This window comes from Topomyia yanbarensis, chromosome 2 (genome assembly GCF_030247195.1).
Source record: "Topomyia yanbarensis strain Yona2022 chromosome 2, ASM3024719v1, whole genome shotgun sequence".
NCBI lineage: Eukaryota > Metazoa > Arthropoda > Insecta > Diptera > Culicidae > Topomyia > Topomyia yanbarensis.
This window is the reverse complement of record NC_080671.1, coordinates 317,043,161-317,068,078: the sequence shown is the minus strand read 5'-3', so window position 1 is coordinate 317,068,078 and position 24,918 is coordinate 317,043,161. Positions and strand designations below refer to the sequence as shown.

Here is a 24,918-nt window from a genome sequence, read left to right as displayed (position 1 = left end):
TTCTAATTTATAGTTGGAAGATAAAACACAAATAATCAACGATTTTACACCTTGAAATGAACTTACTTTCGTGGTGGGAAAACGGTGAAAAAATGACGGAAAAATTGACACTCTACTAGAGTGTATGTGAATGTCTCTGAACGAACGCCTCAAAAAGCGATTTCTGCCTTTCTTGAGGTCTGATAAAGGACCGATATTGTTTTTTTCTGGATTTGTCTGAGTTGTATTGTGATTCATGAATTGTTGAATTGATGTAGGTATTAGCTAATTCAATTTTTTACATAATCCCTCTCCATAATACATCTAATCAGATTAAACGTTACAAGACTGAAAACCATTTAAAAGTGATGCACACTTTACACAATCGAACAGGACCCACCACAAGTTAATCTTTCTAGTATATAGCCAATGGTAAACACAAATATTCAATCATTTTTGAAACAGAGAATTCCATTTTCTTAACGAAAGAATGGGAACGGCGATTGCTTGAACTTAACTAAAGAAACATGACGCATGCTTTGACTTTTGGTATTTACAAATGGAGAAGGGAGAAAGATAACTAGTTGCTGTGGTTATTTCTGAAAGCATACCTACTACCAAGAATAAATCAGCAAAATCAAGCATAATGCATAGCTATTTATACACCTAGTTCCTCTTAGTACAACCCATTCCACAGTGGCGCGACTTAGAATAAAAGGTGGACTGAAGTCCAAACTTTGCCGTATCGGTTCAAATTGAACGATTTTATGTAATTTTGGTACGCTGAATTCGTTTTTGATATGAAAACATTTCGAAAATGAGCGTTTACTATTCATTAGGGTGCCTCAAAATATTTTTTTTCCAAATCGTTCTTAAAATTTTTGTATATTAATTTTCGTGTGCTAAATCGTTTTTGATATTAACATATGTAAAAAAATTTCATTATACGTTAGGGTGGCTCAAAAAAAATATTTTGTTGGGAAGGTTCAAAAAATTTTTTAAAGGAGTTTTTGTGCGCTGAATTTCTATTTTAATTATAAAAATATTATTTAATTTTACTACTTATTAGAGAGGCTCAAAAGTAGGTATTTTGTCTTTTATAATGATTTTTTTCAATAGTAATTTTTGAATTTATTTTCCATATTGAAACGAATTAATTGACATCTCATTACGGGGCTTCAGAAATGACTATTTTGTTTTTTACGGATCAAATAAGATGTGTTCGACTAATTTTGGAACATTTAATTCATTAGTGGGTTACTTGATATGAAAGCTACATTTTCTATCATTTTCAAAACAAAGATTTTGAGCGTCTTAGTGGAATGTTTGGATACATTCACTAATCAACAAGATGGTTAAAGATTTTTTTCGTATGTGTGTTTTAAGTTACTTAGATTGCTTATTTCATATCTTAAATGAAAATAAATCCAAAACCCTTTTCTCGGGTATATGGTTCATTTAAAAATGGTTTATTTTATTTGGATAATACCGCATACCCTTAAGCTATATCAGTGCTATGCAAATTCGGATCAAAAAAGTCTCACCAAATGACTAGAACTCAAGTGTGTTCACTCTAGCTATTGCGCAAGTTAGCAAGAAATAGTTCCAAAAACATTTTATAACCTATTTCAGATGGTTGAAAATATTTACTGATTTGCAAACATTCTTAATACCTCTACCACATAAAAAACATACTTCCAACTCGGCTCCTTACTCTTGATCACTAGTAAAACCCTAGTAAAACTCTCAATACTGTTTGAAAGTTGTGCATGTATTCGTTTCATTATTCTAGCAATGAAGTGATTTTTCAAATTCAATATCAGTAATAACCATGCGTCTCCATTCATAGTTTTTTTTAAATTTTGACTGCTTATCGCAAAACCAGAATATACTCATTTTAAAGAGAAAATTAAAAGCTTTCGAATGAGTATAGTGTGATCGCATTCACGGGCGTCGTTGTTGTTATCGCATTAGAAGTTTGAATTCAATAAAAAAGACAAACAGTGATCTAAACACTAACTAAACCAACTATGCAGTAATGTAATGCAATGTATAAAATCAACCATTTCTTTGAAAAACGAAAATAACCGGATGTAGTTCCTGTGATCAAATGATGAAAAAAACACTTGAATTCTGCCCTTAAATAACTGCCAAAAATTCATTTTACGTTCAAATCACTTAAAATCTCTCAAAAATGCCTCTGATGGCTCAGCTGATAGGAGAAACATACTGGCGAGAATATCGCTTAACATTCATATATGAACTTAAGTCCGGGCTCGTTTCCAGAATTTTGAAACTCGGCTTGGTTACTAAGGTAAATGTTCGGACGAACATGGTCAGGCGATTTAAACAGTTTGACGTTTGACTTAGCTTTCCTGTGCTAACTGCCCCTAGGAACAAATGCAATTTGCGAATGGATTTAATGGCAATTTTAATACTTAGACATATTTTCGGGCGGCTGAAATGGACTTGGTTGTTTTTGCGTTTTTCTAACATGGCGGTTCATGTTTGACTTATGTTTAAAATTGTTTTTTTTTTTTAACAATTAGCGTGTTCTCGCTTGTATTTTGTTTGTCTAGTGCACTTCATTTAGCCAACAAATGTTGAAAATTGTGGAATCGTGCGTAAGTATAGTGGATCTCTGACCTAAAGTCTTAATTAAAGTCAGATTGTGGTAAGTTTTGGTGTGCAATATCAATTTTACCGTTGATTTTTTCTATAGTGGTGGTGATTACCTAGTATACTGATAAGTTTATGTGAGTAGATAATGAATCCAAAAATAAGTATTATTTGTAATTTTCATATTAGGCAATTAAGGGCGATTACATAGCGCGTTCCGTGGGCGATTTAAAGACGGGTAGAGCGGCAAAAAAATGACGGCGGAAAATCGCCCAAATGTTGCATTTGAAATAGCCCCCTAATTGCCAGCAATTTGCTGGCTAATTGAAAGGCAATTAGCGCATCGGAGTTGGCAAATATCCCCCCGTTAGCCAGCAACTTGCCCTTTTTGACTGGGTAGCGAGAAAAATGAAATTGTCAGTATTTTGCTTCAAATCGTTGTATCTTAGGATTGGCTCAAGTTATATAGAAGTTTTAGAAATTTAATGTGTAAAAACCTCTGAGGAACACAATGGCATAATTATTTTAAACATAATAATATACTCATTCGTAAGGGTCGAGATGGATCGAACCCGGTCTTAGACGTCAGATGACAAAGCAAACAAAAAAAATATACTCATTGTGAGAAAATGCAGATTTAGTTTTAAACTGGAATATTGCATATTTGGCAACACTGTGTCCAAGAAATACTATTTTTTCTAGAATCCTTGACCAATTTAGACCAAATATGACCGAATATATCAATAAAAGATAATGATTGATGCTTCATTTGTGTCAAAAAGTTTCCTTGCGCAATTATGACACGTTATACAAATTTTGTCATCAATACACACCTATGACACGTGTTACTCCGACTTTTGTGTACATGTTTAGTAACATCTCTTAATATGTATTGTTTCAACCATTTATAAGTTTCATAATACTTTAACTCGAAAAGTGCTAAATTGTGCTTGTCATAAGATAGCACGAAAGTGACGATATATAATAAACAGGCTACTAGACAAAAAAATATACTTCTTTATTACATTTCGGCACACTTTTCAAATATAGTGGAAATCTCAAATCGAAATTTGTTCAATAATTTTGAAAACGCAAGTCAACCAAGAGCTGAGAATCTATGGTGGGAAACGTTGTGCTCTCAGGACAGGAACCTAGCTGATGATTACGGTAAATCTATATAGGAAATATACATGTTATCAGAGACATCTGTTGGATTGCTGTAAGCTTCAATGTACACTTGATACTAGAATTGTCTGTTTTTTGCCATCAGAGGATATCACAACTCGTTCAATCGAGAAATTTGCGCTTGTAATAATCGTGTTGCGCTATATCTCAGTAATCAAAATTCTTAAAACGCCACATTGTAGAGATTTTGCGTGACTTGCGTTATCTGTTCTGTATTTTGGAGGGTGGTCTGACATACAAGTACGAGTCTTGATCGCATGAGAGGGGGCGTTTGTATGAGTTTGTGTGTTTGCTCGGGAGACCGCGTTTTTATATTTGTAACTGCTAACACGTTGACCTTATCGCCAGGACGATTTTATGATTGCGAGATCGTATGTGTAGATATGAGTATGTAAATGGTTGCGACCGGATTTGTATTACGCAAAAAGTTTATATGTTATTGTACTCATTATTTTTATAGTGTAGGCGTTTGTCAATCGCATATGCTAGTCTGTTTGTAATTTTGCGTGTTCTAATGTGGTAATATAATAGCGTGGTCGTTTGCATATTCTCAGTACTTTTAAGTGTCGGATGCAATTGGATTATTAGATATTCACTCAGTGATAGACATAATTTAGGCCGGGAAATGCTGAAGACAAGCGTTTTGTTAGGTAGTAGGGATAGACGACAAGTCCAGTGCATAACATCCCGAAAGAAAACAGCATTATCTGGGAAGGAGTTGCTTATTTATGGTACATTCTGCCACATATCATTATGTCCTATTTTTCCAAACAAATTTTCAAACCTGATCAAAATTGTTTTGACTCCGAAAACCACATTTCCGCGCTATAGCATTTTAATAAAATTTTCTCAATTTTTAGAGTTATAGGCCCTAGAGAAACAAGTTTCGTTTGCTTAATTAGGTAAAATGATAAAAAGCATTTTGCTAGACACGGTCTCCGGTAGGAAATTATCACAAAAAAACAATATCACTGAAACACTCACGAAACGAAAGCTCATGCTCATTTTTCATCTGTAACTAATTTGGAAATATTCCATCGGGTGTCTTTTTTTACAATTTGATGGCCAGTAAAAGATTTCACTTTTAGGAGGATTCATTAGTGGACATACAGTACGAGCAGAATAGCATGCTACGTTAATAGAATTCCTCCAAGACAGTATCGATCTAAATTTTTCAAAAAGGTAGAGAGTTAAATGAGAGTTGTTTGATGTGACGGTGCAGAGTTCCATTGCAATTGCATAAGATTTTTGCTTAGCAATTATAGCAGATTCCCAGTCAAAAAGGGCAAGTTGCTGGCTAACGTTTCCTCAACACTAGTTTAAGAAATTCCCTCAAATTAACGTAGTGGTTAAAAAAAAGTAAACTAACTGCCATTATGGGACGGAAACTAATTATTACTCACCAAAATGAAGCTAAATCATTTAATAAAATCTTTGAAATTGATCAAAGGTTGCATCCAACTATTTAAAATGCTGTTAAAAATTTTGATGTGGGGTAACGCAGAGCAGATATTGCGCAAAACTTTAACTGTAAAAAAATTACGATGAGGGATAAACGATTTTTAATTAGAAAAATTTGGGAAAATCGAGTAATTAATGTTATATACATGGTAAATAAATTGAATCATAGCATTTAAGTATAAGTCTGCTCTGGTACAATTCGAAATGTACGGAGAACGGACAATTACAATGCCTGTGTTCTGAGCAAAAAGCTGTTCGTCAATGAGAAGAACAAAGAATTGATTTTTTATTTACTAAACAACATTGAAACATTTCATCGGAATATTGGAAAGATTGTAAACGTTGTCTACGAGTCCAAATTTAACATCTTTGACTCAAATGGCTGTTGTTTTGAGTGGAGAAAATCGAACTCAGACCTGGACGTAATAGTCTTATAACAGCAGCTAAGCGCAGGGACAGTGGAGTATTGTATGGGGTATTATATGTCCACTAGAAGCGCTAGAAATTTGGTCTTCATTGATGGAATGATGGAAATGAATGTGTATTTTAATATGAATATCTTAAAATAAATTTTAAAGCAAAGCTTCCGTAAAATGGCACTTTTACTAAGAAATAGTGGATATTGGAAATCGAGAAAAACCTAAAGCATATAGCGTGCAAAAAACGTTTAGAGTAAATTTATAATTGTTTATATGTTATGGATTCTCCACTGAGGACCCCGTTTATTATCTTTATTAGAAAAATAAATGGGAGTATTTGGATAAAAAGTGCGATACTATCCGGATTATAATGCGAATATTCTTAGAAACTACTATTTAGAAGAATGGGATAAAATTTAAGTTGAATACACACAAAAACTAGTGGTCAGCATTCCAATACAATTGAAAACTGTAATTACAAACAAAAGCTACCACATTGAATATTTATTATAGAAATTTCAATTGATTTTTGAAAAATATGTGTACTGTACGAATATGAGATTGCGTATATATTTGACTATCTTTAGAATTATGATTATTTTTGAAAAAACTGAGCTTTTGTAGTGCAAGGATAATTATTGTATCTTCCCTATGCTGTCTAGTAAACTATTTCTACATAAATAAAATGTCTCGTAAACTTATTTTTACTGGTAAAATGCATATTAGGGTGGCACAAATTTTAGAATTCAGTGGAACCGATCTAAAACTACTCGCTATATGATCTCATTCAACCATGCAAAATGTTGATTTGATAGGTTGCACTATATTTTAGCACAAATGGTTTAAAGTTTGTATGTGATTTAACATGGATAAACGATCTACATTATTTAATATATCGTAGACACGCTCATATGTATTCTAAAAATATTTGCTATGCTAATTTTGGTAGATACGAGTACCGTGTACAACTTCCCCGAAGAGTGTAATAGGCTGCGACCTCTGGTTCAAAAGTTATTCTTTATACAATACTTAAGTGTCTACATCGTTGGTGAAAATTGAATTCATCTGGATACTCTGGCTGATACCTCAATCGAGTTAACCGTGATATGCTAGACATAAACTGAATTAGGTAGCTATCAACATAGGCGGTTTTATAGTTCAGATGCGAGCGTCATAAATAGACAATCTGGAGGACATGAGTTCGGTTCTTAATTTTTTTTTTAATTTTTTTGTTCTATGTGAAGCGGGAACGTTATTATGCAGAATTGTTAATTTCAAATAAAGTAATAAGGGAGATCATAACCGTTATTTCTGACGTGTTATTTTATTTTAGTAAAGTTATGTTCTAGCGTTATTTTCACGATGCTACTCCAATCTCAATCCCTGGATGATTCGTTCAAAAGTTATGGTTAAAATCAAATCGTGCTTCATGGCCGGAGACACTCTTGCTAGCGTATAGTAACAGATATTGCCCGGCTTACTCAATTAACCTACCTTCAGTTTACGGGGCACTCTATAGCAGTTCCAGCTCCACAGGGATGTGGTGAACATCAGTTGAGCTTCAAAATAACGGGAATCTTTCCCGTTTCAGTCTCGTTTCAATTGTAATATGCTCAATGTATATTATTGCACATAAAAAAAATCATAAAAATAATTCTGTTACAATTCGATCCCAAGTCCTTTAGATCACATGTTTCGGATGATCCCATCTGGACTGTATTTCCGCTTCACACCAACGGTATAACTGGCGACCACAACAAATACGTCAAGGTTCACTTGATTGAAGGTTCAGCTCGCCGGGTAGCCAGAGACAGCACTATTTTCATAACTTTCAGGGCAACGAAAGTTTAATTTTGCAATAACTCATGAACCAGTTGTCATAGCTATGATCTATCTTTAGAAGAAGTTGTTCTACTTGACTGAATCTATAGAATGTAGCATACAATATATTTTTCAGGGCCACCAGGCGATATATTTATGAATTTAATGAAAATGTATTATTTTCTCATAGTAAACTGCATACAAACTTAGAATCATTTGTGCTAAAATATGCTGCAACAGATTTGATTCAGATTTAGCATAGGAGTTCGTTGAAGAATTACGATTTTTTCTAACTTGGTTCTGCGGTATTCAATTTTTTTCATACATCCTCGTGCCACCCTAATGCATATAAGCATTCCACATAGCGGTGTACGAAAATGAGATTGTTTCACTGTAAGTTTGTGCAACTGCCTCTGAGAAAATTGTATGGCATGATTTGATACACAGACATTTTCCGATCTCGACGAACTGAATCGAATGGTATGAAACTCGGTTCTCCGGGTCTCAATTGGAAAGACGATTTAATAGCATAGCCTTTCTTTATATGAGAGAGGTAAAACCATTGCGATATGTACTATCGGTGCATACCTGTATAACACGACTCTCTTCCCGAGCAGAACAAAATAACTTCAGAATATCAAATTCAGGGATACTGTACCCAATACTAGAACCCCACAATAAGGAGCCTTGAATAAGACTGAATTAACTGAGACATGTACTACGAATAACTAGTTGATAATGAAACGAGTTATTATAATTCCTGAATAATAAAATCTTTTCAAGCTTCCTATAACAAAATTCACTATATGGAGGTATTCAAAAAGGTATTGATTTTGTATTTGTAGAAATGACTGGAATACATAAATAATACTAAAAAAAAGTATTATACAGTCGTGATTCGCTGGTTGGACACTTTTTAACTGGACCGCTTTTTTGTTGGACCTCCGCTAGTTGGACCATTGTCCAACTAAAAAGCATCTGAACGTCAAAATCTCGTGTCAAATTTACTTTGACAATCAATCTGACAATATTTAGAACAGATACAACAATATGAACAGATGCATTTACACTACCAACATCTCCTTTGGTGAGTTTTTGACATTTGTCAGTCGGTCCAACTAGCGTATCAAATTCATTAGTTGGACAAGGCTGTGGCCCAACCAGCGAATCACGACTGTACCTCATTGAGGTATTAAGAAGGTATTGAATAATGTTTCTTCAATACCTGCTTAATACCTCAATGAGATGTTAATATCAATTTGGTGTGATACCAGAAAATAGTATGCTCGGGTTATTGGCCAGTTATTTTCTCCTGGTTACGTTTAAGACCTATTATGGATTAGTAGTACTAGAAGCGCAAAATGACACGAATCTTGCTTTGCGTTATATGTTTACTGGACAAATCGTTTTGAGATTTTGCACCGTATTTATCCACATAGTTTTCCTGATAAATATGAGAGCTCTTTGTTTTGATTTTTTAATTTTTCGTGGTACATATTTTGAAATTCGAATCCAAAATTTCGTTAAAATAACCGTGGCTGTTGTTATTGTGAATAAAATCATAATTATATTTTTTTAAAGAACTCGCCTAGTTACCTGGGAAATGGGAAGAAGAACTGTGCACAGTTTCAAAAAAATTGGTTCTGTAACATTTCGCAATGAACATTTCGGAAAATGTTGCTCTAATATTGAAATATTGCACTCTAGTTAGAGTGTGGCCATAAGGAAGAAGAAGACACATGACGTATCCAAACGAGCATGAAATTTTACTTATGCACAATAGAAATACGTCAAATTTCATGCTCGTTTGGATACGTCATGTGTCTTCTTCTTCCTCATGGCCACACTCTAACTAGAGTGCTTTAGTTATTCCACACATCAAATCTTCTACAGTTTAACAATATTCACCCGAACTTTGGATACGTCACCAGAACGTCCATTTGTTGTGTACCGATCGGATTTCAAACGTATCAACATAGCAGCACGCGCAAGCATTCGACACTACTCTAACACAGTGTATGTAGCATCGGAAAACTTTATCCTGCTTCTAACCGTGTGACTCAGTTGGGAGAAATTTCGGCGTCATTTTTCACATTACAATGAAAATAACACGCGCCTCGTTTGGCTTGTTTTCGAATCCTAACAGCGCCAGTAGAAAAACACTTACCTGTCCGAACAACAAAGTAGATACAGGGGTGGATTAATTGGGTGGCGCTTCACGTGACGTGCAATACATTATGCGGAGTTGAAAATTATTTACTTGACACTGTATTTAATGGTTGGTAATTAAACGGACAACAAAATTGTTCAAATAATAAAAAAATGATACGCGTGATAAGAAAGTAGAAACCAATAATACACCAGATGCTAATTTATTGGTGATTTGAATGTTGTTATTGATTCAACGAGATGCACTATCCAATAGGGTTACCAATAGTATTTTTTATTGATTTGCATTTTTGATATTTATTTATTTTGATATTTATTTATTTACACCAACAGGCTCCTTGGCCCCAATGGTGGTTCCTTATACTATATATTATATATTATATATTATATATTATATATTATATATTATATATTATATATTATATATTATATATTATATATTATATATTATATATTATATATTATATATTATATATTATATATTATATATTATATATTATATATTATATATTATATATTATATATTATATATTATACATTTCATGCAGGACAAAAATATAACACTTATCACATTGTTCAACCCGTAACTTCCAAACTAGAATTCCAATCAACAAAAAAATTCAATAACAACCGATGGGAAGGTTATACCTTTCATTTGAGACAAAGTTTGTGTAAACCGGTTCACCCATCTCTTGGAAACACGTGATGCTAATTGCCACATACACACATACATACACATAGACATTTTCCGATTTCGACGAACTGAGTCGAATGGTATATGACAATCGGCTCCCGGACCTCGGTTAAAATGTCGATGTTTGGAGCGAATGTCATAAAATTCCAACTTCTCGTATTCTGAGATTACAATGCATTTTTTTAGTATTGCTATGTACACTAGAATATTTTTTTTGGAAAAATGTCCTGAAATACCCATTTTCCATATTTATTTAAAGATTAAGCTATACTATAATTCGAATATAAATGGTTTTAATGTATAGGATATTGAAGCTTTTAATATAGAAGCACCGTTTGTATTATAATTCCTTTTTTATATTTTAACCCCATAACATATGTTATGTTAGGCCCAAAACTCGAAAATAAATGTATTAAATATGTTTTAAATACATATTTTCAATAGATTTTTTTAAATTTTGGTTATAACCTTAGGGTCATTCGCCTCTTTTTGGGTTAGAGAAATCTCTTTTGGAAAAATCTGTCTAGCACTATATGCGGGGTTGGGAATCGAACCCAGACGAGCTGCGTACAAGGCAATCGATTTACCAACTACGCTATGCCCGCCCCGCTATCTCACATTTTTGTGACTATCTGAGGCACTAGAATTGAAATTGCGGTACCGCGAGCCTATCGTAGTGTTTCCGGACACTTGTTTCAAGCTTCAAGTAGTTTCGTGCCGTCTTAAGAAATCAGCGGGATCGAAAATACATGACATGTTTTGATTGAAATTTGAATAGTCCGCACAAAGTAGCGCGTTCAACTTTCAGCGCGTTTATCTCGGCAATCGACTTTTGCGAAAAGTCGCATCGTATTATTTTCAGTTGAGGTATAAAAAAGCAGCGTCTTTCGTTGATTAAATGAAAATTGAATTTTTTTATGAGACGTTCTCTATAATATGCACAATCATATAATGAAAAACGGGTACAATAAATTTTTAATATTTTGGTTAGACGGAAGGATGAAGGTTTCAAGCTTCTGTAGCATATGTAACCCCTAAATTACTTTACGTGTCTAATTCAATATAGTGGATGTAATGATCCCCAATACCGAATATTAGGTACTCTTTCGTGTTTTTTAGCAAATTGTGATCGTAAGCAGAATCATTTGCGGACGAATACCAAAAGCGGATTTGAAGAAACACAATCATCGACGGAACAGATGCTTTTCTCCCCACAAATCCTGTATATTTCTGTTGCGAGTATTTCAAGGCAACGTACGATTCAGTGAAACGAAACGCCAACAATGCATGAACGCATGGCTTTCTGAAACAACGTTGCCAGAGAAACTCATTTTGAACGTTTGACCGGTCGAAGCAGGGAATTTCTGACGCATATGTGGACCATGTGTTCCTGTGGTTTCGACTACTACTAGATGTTTTCCAGCATTGGTTATTGTATTTTCATTCATTGCGCTTATTCCACGTACCTTTTCCCAAGAAATACAAACCCTTGCATTTCTTTTACCTTTTATCGGATCAAAAATCGATCGAAGTCAATGACACCACCTAATGCGCACTTCCTCAGTTTACTGGTCAAGTAGTCAACTAAATTTGCGCCATTTGTATTTTGTATGACGAACACGAAAAGTTACACATGCATCCTCTCAGCCACCATTCACTGCTTTGAGTACCAACTCTTCAGACGGTCTTATCTATGTTTATATTCTTTTCAAACAGCTGGGAAAAACTGAACGACGAATGATAAGCAAAATACGCGGAACACTGTCGGCAAAGAAAAGATTATCGAAATGGGTCAGCCCACTGCTATCAGTGATGGTGCCTATCATCGTGAGTTTGTCTTTACAGTACCTACTGATTACTCTGGCTGATCCCGCAAATTCGTTTTGTGATCTATTGAACCTATACCGTTGTTTTAGCAATTCCAGCTACAAATTGCATCATCGGGAGTATGGATGGATCTTTTGTATACATAATTGGGTCGTTGAGTCCCAAAAAATCCAAGGCTGAACCAGGTAGCGTCACTGCAAAGTGTATGTCGCTTAAAAGTCCTATTAGCAGATTGTAGAGCGCTAGCAAATCTTGTCTTAAGTTGTACAATTGCACCATATGTATGAATATACGGATGCGTTTTGCATTCTCCATTTTATGACATGACCACATCTACCCATTTTCGCAATGAACTTGTTCACCTAACCTGTTCATTTCTAGCAATCGGTATCCTTCGTTTTCTATGCGCTTCGCTCCGTACTCCAAATTTCACAAAAGCCTATGACTTACTAATGCTCGTTAGCATCATTATGTGCTAAAAATTTTCACACGAAAATTCCGGTTTTAATGAATTCAGAGAACCAAAAAGATGTGGATAAATTATGTCAAATTCCAGTCGAAGCCTTACTAAACACTACGAAATGGTCACCATTGATTGGAGCGATTTGAATAAAAACCCCGTTCCGCCAAAAATATCGGCTGTGAGCGTTGAACGATGCCCTCGAACCTCTCCGATATAAATATTCGGCCGACCTTGGAAAAGTTTGTTAACTCCTCTGCTGCAGTCGTGAAGTTATCAATTGACTGGTCATATTTGTTCTATAGTTTCCACTCATTCACCCTCGTTCTGAATAGATCAAATTAGTGGCGGTAGGAATTCCCGCGGAGTTACTTACATCCACTTGCCGCGGCGTTTGAAGACCAGCACACAAACAAGCGTGGTTGTTTGTCTATCTGGTCTAACTAATGGGGATGAGGTTTCCTCGTATTGTGTTATTCTTCCACCTTCGTCTACCTCTCAGTATTGCTGTAGTCGACTCTGTTGATGTTTTTATTCCGCCTCTGTCTATATACTAAAAGTGTTTCTTCACTGGTAGTAGGTATATGTTCATTCACTTGTTATTTTTTCCACGAGTTTCAACTTTTCGCAATGGGTCACTCTATTTCCGCATTTACTTTGTAATCTATTTTTGAAAAATCTCGTCTAGTTCTAGCGCGATCGTTTCACTGCGTTCTTTCTTTTCACATGACCGTGCTTCGTAAATATTTCAACAACAACAACAACAAATTAATCACATCGCGACGAGTTGGATTTTTTTCGCACACCTTCACATCCAATCTCGCTTGCTGATAAGATAAACTGACCGTTGCTTATCAGTGGCACAAATTAGCACACATGAGACCATTCAACGCCTGAATGCTTCAACTGTGGCAGCCATTGCTGTCCGTTCAGCTCGTTCACCACCACTAGTACCTTGTTTCTTCCTTTGTGCTCCTTTGCCGAGTCAGCACTCACGCGCTAATCATATTTGATTCAAAATCGTACAAACCTGACTGGTGTGAATCAAACGAGAAACTGTGGAAAAAAAACTTCGAGCAGCTAAGTTGATTCCTACTGAAATCATTACATACTGTCAATAACACGACTGTTTCATAGAACCAATAAACACGTGCCACCGATTCGATCAACAGTGATCCACCTAGTGAAAAATGTCGAAAGCACTCGATTATTCAGATCCTTAAAAACAACTTTCCTTCTGATAGCCAAGCACAGCAGAATAGCACTAACAAACTGTTATGATTCAGCAAACGGTTCAAATCAACTTTCCCAGAAAACTCGACTTTTGTTTATCAACGTCTGAACACGACTGACCCGAACCGATCGCGAAGCTTCGCGACAAACCACACGCTCACACCTAGCACTGAACAGTGACGATTCATGTGAGGGTATACAGCTTTCAGCGATTATTTCATTCATTCATTCATTCATTCTACCATACACTTTCCACACTGATGAATGTTGTGTGTCTGGTTAGCAGGACTTTATCAGTGTTGTTATACTCACAAGATTGCGTACATCGTTTCAGCCCGTCCACTTCGATTAACAACAACTGGTTCAGAACCTCAATACACTCAATCAAAAAAACATAATCAAAATGAGCACATGCTTAAAGGATTCCGAACGAAACGATCTAGCAGGCTTTGGAGAGTGGATTTCACACCATACCAAAAAAAAGCCCACGATCACACCGAACGATGGAACCTTATCCTCTGCCTACATCGACAGAGATGAAAATGAAAAGCACATTGGAAACATGTAAACAAACTCATTAAGAAAGCGTGTTTGGTGATCTCGAGTTTCTTCTAGGACTTTATCAAACTAGTGACGGTTTGGATGCTCGCGTTAGCATTTTTCATTCAAAAATAGGCACACACGCATACCTCGATGGTAACCCAAAATGAAATTTTAAAATGTTTTTATCCTTCGTATTAATCGAGTCTCTGGTAATGTTATTCACTCAAAAAAAGATTTGTAAGTATAAAAAATACGGATAAGATCCAATAAATGTTTTTATTAGTCGGGAGGCATTAATATTTATTTATTGTTTCAAGCTATACTATTATTGATCCCTTTATCAATGTCAAATTTATTGAACTTAAAACAAAGTATTGAAATTAAAAATCACACCGGATAGAATCCAATAAATTATTTTATTAGTCGGGAGGCATTAAATTAATTTATTCAATTCTAAAAAAACATTTATAAAAATGAATTAAATGTATTCAAATGTATAGTTATTTTAATGAATAAATATTTTCAAACCCATAATTTCGTCGTTTCAAGTAATAAGCAAAAAATGACCGGATTTAATAACACAGATTTTTGTTTGCAATGATCTTTTTTCTGCGTGCGTATATAATGTTAAATATATCCACATATTTGCGCAAAACTAAGAGATAAACAATGGTTTATACCCAATCGTATTTTCTGGTCAGGGAATAATAAAGCATAGTAAAAAATATTTTCTTAATTTCGTTCAATTGAAGTATGCAGGATTTCTTGAAAGTTTGCAAAGTTGGCTTTCGATTATGCAATAAGTCTTAACCGAAATTTGTATGAGTTACGTATTTCCTGAATTAGGTGGGCTTTTTATGAACGTCGTATATCTGAAGTTCGACAAACGTTCCTAAAGTTCAAAAGAGATCTCAGGAGTACAGTAGATTTCCTTAAGGTGAAGATATGTGGAAGCCACGTTGCTAGGCACCGACTCGCTTGTTTACATTAGGAAAAACTGAAATCTGAAGTGAAAATTCAAACGCACAAATGAACATTTTTCTTTAGTCATCTACACATTGGCAAAAATTTGAAGTTTTGTTAGTAAACGATTAAAGTTTCGCGAGTGTTTTTGCAGTGGTGTGTGAAAAGTGCATTTGAATAAGTGCAATGAAAACGAGAAGAAGAGTGTTTCGAAAAGAAACCCCAAGTGAAGAGGGGTGATATTTTCGCACGAAAAAGGAGCTACTGATGGCATTCCGTCAAAAACTCGGATTGATTGTATAGGAAAATATTCTAGCTTCCTTAAGTAGCAGTTTCGTGGCACACCTGCAAGGTTGGTGTGTTGAAAAACGTATTTTTATATTTGCTCATGTCAGATACATGGTTAGGCAGGGGAGAGGGGTGTGTGTGGCGTAGGAGCTATGTTGTGGCTCGCATGTATAATGTCCTTAATGGAGTTCCATGAAATTCTAAGGACTAAAGGGTGTCCCACACCAAATTTCATCACGGAAAAATACTGTAGAAAATAGCCCGTTGGGTATTTTCTCTCGAAAATTTGGGTAGAAGTAGTTTCGACTGTATTTTATCGCAGTCAGATTTTTGAAAAAATGGCGCCACCCTAAAAGCAACGTCGAGAATTGTTTTTGCGCAAGCACCTGAAAAATTCTCAGCTCTCTCATCGGAATATCGGAAAACAAAATCGGAATTCCAATGCTTCGGTCAGGGATGTGGCCAAAAAATTGCATCTGCCCAAGTCTATCGTTCATAGAGCCAAAGACCGGGGAACTGCGTACGTAAAAAGTACCGAAGGCTCCAAATCGTAACGAAGGACAAAATAAGGCGGGAAAGTCACGGGCCCGGAAACTGCACACTCAGATGTTGATGAAGTCTCATTGTCTCATCATGGATGATGATACTTACGTCAAGGCGGACTTCCGAGGCTTCACCGCACAAGTTTAATGTACCGAAGGAAGTAAGAAAACAGAAACTTTCAAAGTTTGCCAATAAATACATGATTTGGCAAGCGATCAGCTCATGTGGCGAAGAGAATGCGCTGTTCGTGACTACCGAGGCTGCAAACGGGGAGATCTACCTCAAGGAGTGTCACAGAAGCATCTGCTGAAGCAACTCGAGGGCCCTATGATATTTTGGCCAGATCTAGCTACGTGCCACTATTCACATGTTGCCATGGAGTGGTACGAAGCCAATGAGGTCAGTTTCATACCCAAGGGGCATGAAGCCTCTCAACGCACCGGAACTTAGATCAATCGAACAATACTAGGCAATCATAAAGCAGGCACTACGGAAGCATTCCAATGGGTCAAACTTGAGACATGTGGGTTTCCGTACAGAAGAAGCTGCAGCCAGATGTTGTACAGAACCTAATGAGTAGAGTTAATCGTAAGGTGCGAGCGTATGGTTATGGTATTAAAGTTTAATGAAATAAATATGCCAAAAGCTTACTAATGGATTATATTTTATTATCAGAAAGTCTGAACAAAAACAAAATAATGTGCATAGCATCTACTCTAATCCAACTACTTAGTAGTTAGTTCCTTCAGTAGGGTTACAGCACCACTGCTCGACACTCTACTAGTTTTCGACCCCTACGAGGATAATCTGGGCGGCAAACTACAGCGTGTCTAATTTACTGAGCCCTTCGACTTCCATGTACTATTCAGCACCACAACTTCTTAAGCCGTATGGCTCCCTATCCGGTGCCATTTAGCACTGCAACTTCTTTAGGACCTTTCGTGCCATTTAACACCACTTCCTCGTTGAGTTCCTACTTGTCCGCGAATTACTCGGTCTAGTCCCAGAAAATGGACCTAGCCTACACCGACGGAGTATTTCTCGGCGAGAGAAGTCCTCCCGAGACCGAGCCAACCAGCCAAGTGCCAAGGTCTGTTCGACGATCCTGGCGAAGCACAGCGTTCGGTTCACTGGTACCCCGATGATCCTCAACTGGTGGTGTCCCAGTTCGGTGATCTCCCGAAACCGTTGCTCGTTGTTCATCACGCAATTTCCGCTGTAAGGCTGTCATGATATACGTCTCCACTCTGTTGGCCGCGTTCCACGTGTTTACGTCGCTTGTCACATTGTAGACCACATTATCCTAGTTGATGCCCGGTCCTTCCGCTTCAAACATCTCCCTGCATGGCGCTTCGAGCCTTGCCCATTCGAAGGCCACATGCTTCGGTACCTCCTCGACATTTTCACATTCCGGGCACCACAGTGACGTTGCGTACCCGAACCGATAAAGATACTTCCTGAAGCAGTCGTGGTCCGACAGAAGCTGTATCAGGTGGACGTTCACCTTTCCGTGACCCACATTGACAGGTTTGGGATGAGTCCGTAGGTCCAACTTCCTTTCTCCGTACCGTTCTATTCCTGCTGCCACCTCGCCATCGAATCGATTCCCACCATCTTCCTCACGTTTCTGGTGCTTCTCTGATTGTAGCACTTGATATCCTCCGCCAGGAAGATACAGATGGGGATCATTCCAGCGATAACGCATACTACCTCCGACGATTGTTCTGTTCGCGCTCGCGACTCGTACGGCCGGCAGCCAGAACGTCCTGTTCAGTTTTTCGCGGCTACACTTTCACGGTTTTCAGTGCCACACCCCAAACAGGAACCTCATATCGCTGTATCGATGACGTAACACTAGTTAGCAGACATCTTGTGCTGCTTCTCGGACCGCTGAATTCTGGCATGCTCTCACTATTTCGCTCGTTGCCTTCGCCGATTTCTCGCAGGCTTAGTCGACGTGGTTGTTGAAGCTCAACCGGTCGTCGATTATCACCTCTTTTTGCTTCAATTCACGCTTCGATGCAATCACGTTCCCTCCGACGTCGATCTGCATTCGCTGAACCGCTTTGCAGTTGCTGACCAACAACACCTCCATCTTGTGGTGCGTTATCTGCAGCTTAACTCCACTCATCCAGTTCTCGATCGCGTCTATTGTCTCCGTCACCGACACCTCCATTTCTTTCAGTCGCCGTTAGTGACACGTCGTCCGCGATACCCAGGATTGTCACTTGCCCGGGCAGCTGCAGTGTCAAGACGCCATCGTACATCCCGTTCCAAAGAGTTGAAGCCCTGAGGAACGCCCGCTGTGACTCGCATTGACTTCTGCCCTTCGTTCGTCTCGTACAGCAGCACTTTGCTCTGAAAGTGGCTCTTCAGGATCTAGCATAGATAGTCGGAGACCCTCATTATTTGTAGCGCTTCGATGGCTCCCTCTCTGACGCTATTAAATGCATCTATCGTAACCTCAGCGCAGTATTGATCTCCTCTTCGCTTCTGTTTAGACGTCTTCTCGAACACTGTCTGAATTACATCCACTGTCGATGCTCCTTTGCGGAATCCGAACTGTATCCTGGACAGTACGCGCTCGTCCTCCATGCATTGCGTCAGCCTCTTAAGGACGATTTTTCCCAGGAGTTCCAGGAGTGTATTCAACAAAAATATAGGCCTTTACGAGGCCGAATCGTCGGGTGGCTTCCATAACATTGGCAATAACACATTCCCCATTTCGAAAATTAAATCATTAAATTTGGATCAATGACGTCTTTTTCGACACTACAAGCTCGTTGATATGATCCTGTTATTTTAATGATTAATCGCTCTAAAAGTGAGATATATTTACCAACTTGCAAGTATATATATATATATATATATATATATATATATATATATATATATATATATATATATATATATATATATATATATATATATATATATATATATATATATATATATATATTAAAATTATGTCTTCGGCAAAGTTGTAAAACAAGTTTTTGCCAACAACTTTGCTGAAGACACAAAGTTATTATCTTCAATATCTTCAACCAGTCTTCCCAAATGAACATTGTAAACAATGTTCGCTCTGGTCCTGTGCTCATAATAAACCCACACCTCATGTACGAACTCAAACAAGCTATTTCGTACCTAAGCACGTCCACAGGTACTCCTACACTACCAAACCCCATGTACGTACACAGTGTGCGTATACACAGGTTCGAGGTACCAGTTTTCTCTTTCCCACTCTCATCATCATTAGCGCTGACTCTTTTTGCCTTGTGCGAATCCTTCTCGTGTACACACCCGGTGTACGTACACGAATGTTTGAACTAGAGTTTGTACATCGTTCGCTTGCGTTCGATGTTCGAGGCAAACTTGTACACCGAGACGAAGCATGTTTGAGGTTGAACGCGTGCACATTTTGTACACAGGTACAAAATTGGCGATGTTGCTGGGAACTCTGTCTTCAACATTATTGCAGGTTGTTTGCGGATCATCTCTTCAAAGCCAATTCATTTATATTTTGAAATATGTTCGGTATGTTCCGTAATAAGGTTTGAATTATCAAAATGGAAAACTTTCTAAATTACAGCAATGGTCTATCTCCTTTATTTTCAAAGTAATTTGACAATTGGTGAAAAATGATGTGTTTCAACCGGTGATTGGTTGTTAACGTGGAAACAGCTGAATTTAAGTCAATGGTGTTTTCCGACTACCCATCAAAAATGGAAAGTTTTATCATTTGCTGCTATGGTTTTCATTATTAATCCTGCTATAAGTGATATTTTTCAACAATTTTTTTGCTTGGTAAAAGAAATGAGCTAACGTCTTTAAAAAAGTTATAGATTACTTTTACGAATATTTTTGCAGAACACACGAAGTCTCTTCTTAATATGCTTGAGAAGTTAAAACTCGTTATATTTGGAAGGCCCCCACAAATATTTTTTTAAATATCTTTTGATTATCATTCCTACGGGCTTCGTATATTCCTCAATACATAAATACATAAATTTCATTATCGCATAATTTTTCTTATCGCGAGTATTCTCGGAGATATTAGGCATTTTCTGAAAAAATTGAATTATTTTCCATCTTACTAAAGTATTAGTTTGGAGATTAATCCCCCTAAAGCTGAGAAGCAAATTTTTGTTTGGTAATTTATGAAAATAATAAAAAAAATGTGTTCAGCAAAGTTGTAGGGGATATAATGGGAAATAACTTTGCTGAAGAGACTATGTATCTATCTTTTGGTTTTAATAAACATTTGTGGAGTTTTCTATGGTACACCCATGAAATTCACTTTTTTCAAAATAACTTTTCTGGGTGATTTTTTAGAATTTCGAAATGTTCTAAGATTTTGCCGGCATAAGAAAATACACAATTTTTGTTATGCAAGTTTATTTCTATCTCTTGTATCTGTGGAGTTATCGAAAGTTTTAGTCCCAAAAAAGCAACATTTTGGTATGAAATAACATTTCAATCCGCAAATTTCGGCAGACACGGTGTATTTATTAGAACAATTTTATGCAAAAAAATTCAGCATCTCTGAAACTTCGGAATATGAAAGAATGGGCTTTCCCATTTCATTTGAAACTAAGATCAAAATAATCCGTCGGGGGGTCCAGAGCAACTTTTTTTTGAAGTTTTTTTTCGTAACAATATAAGTTTTACTACTGGAGATAATTCATATTTCTGTCCCTAGATGGTGCTTTATACATTCGAACAACACTAAAAGTGATAATTTGATAGAAAATTTAATTGTCTACAAGTTTGTTGACCACTAAAAATTGATCTGAAATCATCCGGAAAAGTTGTTTAAGATTTTAACAAAGTTATATCTAAGATAGTTTCACACGAGGCCTAGTGGTTTGGAAATATGTTTTCTCGCACTTATTATATTACCAAAAAAAATAATTGGGTTTAGTGGCATGAAAATATTAAACGGGATTCATTACGTTGACAATTCTAATTGCACCTCTGAAAATTAGGATGTTTGACAGAGTCAGAAAACTATTTGTGCTTTTGGTTTGTAATCTTTCCCGATAGGTTCGAAGGGACTACCATTAATCGGAAGGTATTGCTAGGTTACAAGGGTTTACTTACATTTATGTTTTGTTACACGGGTGTTTTAGAAAGGACCAAACGTCGTATAATTTAGGTTATGATCGCCTAAGTCAGCTATTATAATTCCGTTCAAGACGAAATGTTGGGACACACCGTTTCTAATTTAATGCAAACCACAGTAGTAACTGTCCAAATTAGTGGTTAGTGTGAAATGATTTATTCAAATTTTCTCCGCTAAGCATATTGTGGCAGTTGGGATTTACGGTCATTTCCTATCAATTATGCGAGATATCGTTACTAAATTGATCCTAGATTATGCGATATGTATTACATTTGAAAACAAAATATGATTTGTGTACAACAATAACCTTATATACATAGAAGTCCTCGAATATATCCCAAAAAAAAATTATCTTGATCCAAAAAATCAAAGTTTTTTGTTCACTGTTTGTCACATTGAGTTAATTTTGAAAATAATCAGCGTTTTTAACCAAGCGTTGCAATGAAATCCGCGAAATATTGCAATGGTGCGTTAAAAGTTTCATTGAGTTTGTTAAATATAAAGGTTGAAGTTCAGGACAAGTCAATTTTATACGAAGATGCTAACAGAGTAGGAGATTCATGTAAGAATAGTTATCAGTCATCCCTGAGAACAATCGAAAAAATGAAAAAGAAGGCATACATAATTGAAAAGGCTGTTTCTGCGGGAGGAATCACTTACCATCATGAAAAAGAATATTAATATCATACTAGTTTGGTCAACACTTATCTAAAACTTCTCATCCCAAAAATATGAATGGTGCCCTGTATCAGGGAATTATAATTTTCAGCTAAAAGATGACTTTCCAAGCTCTCAAATTCCGCTGAATTCACTATTGAACTAAACACAACTATTTGGCAAATAAAAAAAGTGCTTGTGAATTAACAAACCATTAGGTCTTCTGTGAAACTAACTTAGACTTAGAATTCGTTAAAATATTAAACTACTTTTCGGGATAATTTCAAATCGGTTTTTAGTTGGTAACAAAGTTGTAGACAATTAATTAATCTATCAGATTCTCACTTCTATTGTTGTTCGAATGTCTATAGCACCATCTAGGGGCAGTAATATGAACTAGTTCCATTGTAAAATCTATGTTTTCACGAAAAAATACTTAAAAAAAAAAGTTGCTCTAGATCCCCCGACGGATTATTTTGATTTTGGTTTCAAATGAAAGGGGAAAGCCCATTCTTTCATATCCTGAAGTTTCAGAGATGCTGAATTTTTTTGCATAAAGTTGTTAAAAAAAGACACCGTGAGACAAAGTCATTTTAATTCTAATCCTTAAAGCAAACCTTATCGAATTCAGGGATATCCGTTTGTCGCATGCTGCCTCTTGCATGTAAAAATATATATTCAAAAAACGACTATAAAACTCTTTTATAAGGCTATTCAAAAATTACATCACACATTTAAGGGTAAAAAGAAGAAATATGAAGCATGTTGTTACTTGGGTGAGAGGAAGGAGGGGAATGGGAAGGGTTAACAGCTTACCATTTTTTTTTTTGCTGTTGGAAAAAGGAATGAAACAATACATAGTTAGAACACTAAGCCTTGGTGGCAACCACGAGCTTTTTCATGGGTAACTTAAGTTTGTTATTTTTCCCAATAAATCAGTTCATTTCAAAAGACCGACTATTCCAAACTTAAAATAATCCTTGAAACATTAACCTCTGATAAAGATATGCTTTTACTCCTTGTGTTAATATTAACAACACAATTTATTATTTTCATGATGTGAATTCGACCGTAAAAAATTCAATGAATATGCATTTAAAACTGCGCAAATTGTCGTTGACCTGTATGGTTGCCGGCGTCATTATACAAAATCGTAATTCATGGGGCCAAAGTGATTTCGTCTTTACTAATTCCTATTGACAAATTGTCAGAAGAAACCATGATCGAAGGCATACGAAATTACAAAGAGGATCATACTCGAAAGTTCTCCAGGGTAGAAACCAACACAGATCTAGTACAGCGATTGTTGGAGACATCTGATCCCCTAAATTCATAAATCAGAGGATTTCCGCCGAAGAACAATACTGCGTTATCGGAGGATGCAAAAAATCTTCTGGCCGGGCCGGGTGACACAGTCACTGAAAGTGACAGTTCATAAATGACCAAACAAAAATTTGCTTCTCAGTTTTAAGGGGATTAATCACCTAACTTATACTTTAATAAGATGGGGAATAATTCATAGAAAACTTTGCTGAAGACACTATAGCTCGAAAATCGTTTTTTCGTGGTCAAAACAATTTCGATCACGTTTTTGCCTATTTGGAAACACTGTGGCGGTGGTCGGGTGGCTGAATCGTGCTTCGACAAGAAACGCTCAACGATTATCTTCAGCTTACCCGGGCGCATTTCTGCTGGCGTTGCCCCTTCACTTTCGCTATTAAGATTAGGTACGCGTAGCTCCAGTGTTTGGCGTCTACCTCTCGACACAATTCCAGGAGGTAATGTTACTTGCTAAGCTTGATTTACCGTTTGGAAGCCGTTCTAGCTTCCCGAAAGGCTGTCCTGCGCTCCTCACTATCTGATTCCGATACTGTTCTCTGAGCCCGCCTTCTGGCTCTGAGGCAAGCAGCGTGCAGCGTACTGAGCGTCGCGTTCCATCAGTAAGCTGGACTCTATTGCGTGACTCCAGTTTTCACGGCATTGTGGTGTCAGAAACGGTCAAATCATTCTCGTTAGATCGCATCCTCGTTCTCGGTCCCGTTGTCCGGCCGAAATTCCTCAACGAAAAACTCTTCGTTGAAAACTGCAGCAGGGTTCCGTTGGCCAATACCTTCATTGCGTAATCGTACACCTAACTTCGCTAGAGTTTTCTGCAGGATAAACCCTCTTGTGTTAGTTAGACTACTGTCCCAATCCACAGCCCAACACCAAAACTTCTACGCTATTTAAAAAATGTGAAAGCTTTCGTCGGAATCGAAGATGGTCGATCACGATTTTAAAGATTTTTGAACGAATCTTGGTGGAATTCCTCTAAAAGATTACCTTGTTTTCTTTTTGTCAGATCTCGCTTCTTGTCATTATGCAAAACTAGCAACTGATCGACATAAGCCAGCCATTTCTATGACATAACAGATATTCGGAAAATTCTCAAGTGAACAGGATTGTGGCGATTGGTATAAACGTGTAAAAAGTATCATATCTAAATATTATTAAAGTTTTGTTGTCATATAAATACGAGTATAAATACTTTTCTAATATCTACGTATTAACGTATTATGATCAAAACAAGTGACTGGACTAACAGTAACTTGTTTTGAACGTATTATACATATTCGATTTCTATCTCACACCATAGCGCCACAGCTCCCCACCCATGAAGCCTAACCAGTTCCTGTCCCATTAAAAATGTTGTTTACTCTGGTGAAAACCATCGTGTTGCTATTTATTTATTTTCGCATCAGTATTCGCTGCCTGACGTCATTATGACGGAGCTTTAGTTGTTATTCTTCTAGAACCTGTCAAGATATTATTCCCATTCCTCTATGAGACGATGTTGTTTTGACTCAACACTCGATAATTGTTATGAGTGAATTTTCCTACTATCCCGCTCATACACCCAACTGCTCGTCAAGGATGACGGTGAATGTGTGTA

The 24,918-nt window shown here is 36.7% G+C and overlaps 2 protein-coding genes across 4 annotated transcripts in view; both read right to left on the bottom strand.

Moving 5' to 3' along the window:
* LOC131683688 (ras-like GTP-binding protein RhoL) overlaps nt 1-24,918 on the bottom strand; it is a 233,275-nt gene that overhangs the window by 42,605 nt on the left and 165,752 nt on the right. The window lies entirely within an intron of this gene.
* Nucleotides 1-24,918, bottom strand: part of LOC131683684 (protein CREBRF homolog) — a 77,607-nt gene that overhangs the window by 30,604 nt on the left and 22,085 nt on the right. Inside the window, exon 1 of one of the 3 annotated variants that reach the window (XM_058965890.1) lies at nt 13,011-13,993. The exons of the other annotated variants lie outside the window; for them this stretch is intronic. The gene's annotated coding sequence lies outside the window, so the exon portion shown is untranslated. Of the gene's footprint in view, nt 1-13,010; nt 13,994-24,918 lie in introns of those variants that run through there. 3 annotated transcript variants of the gene reach the window in all.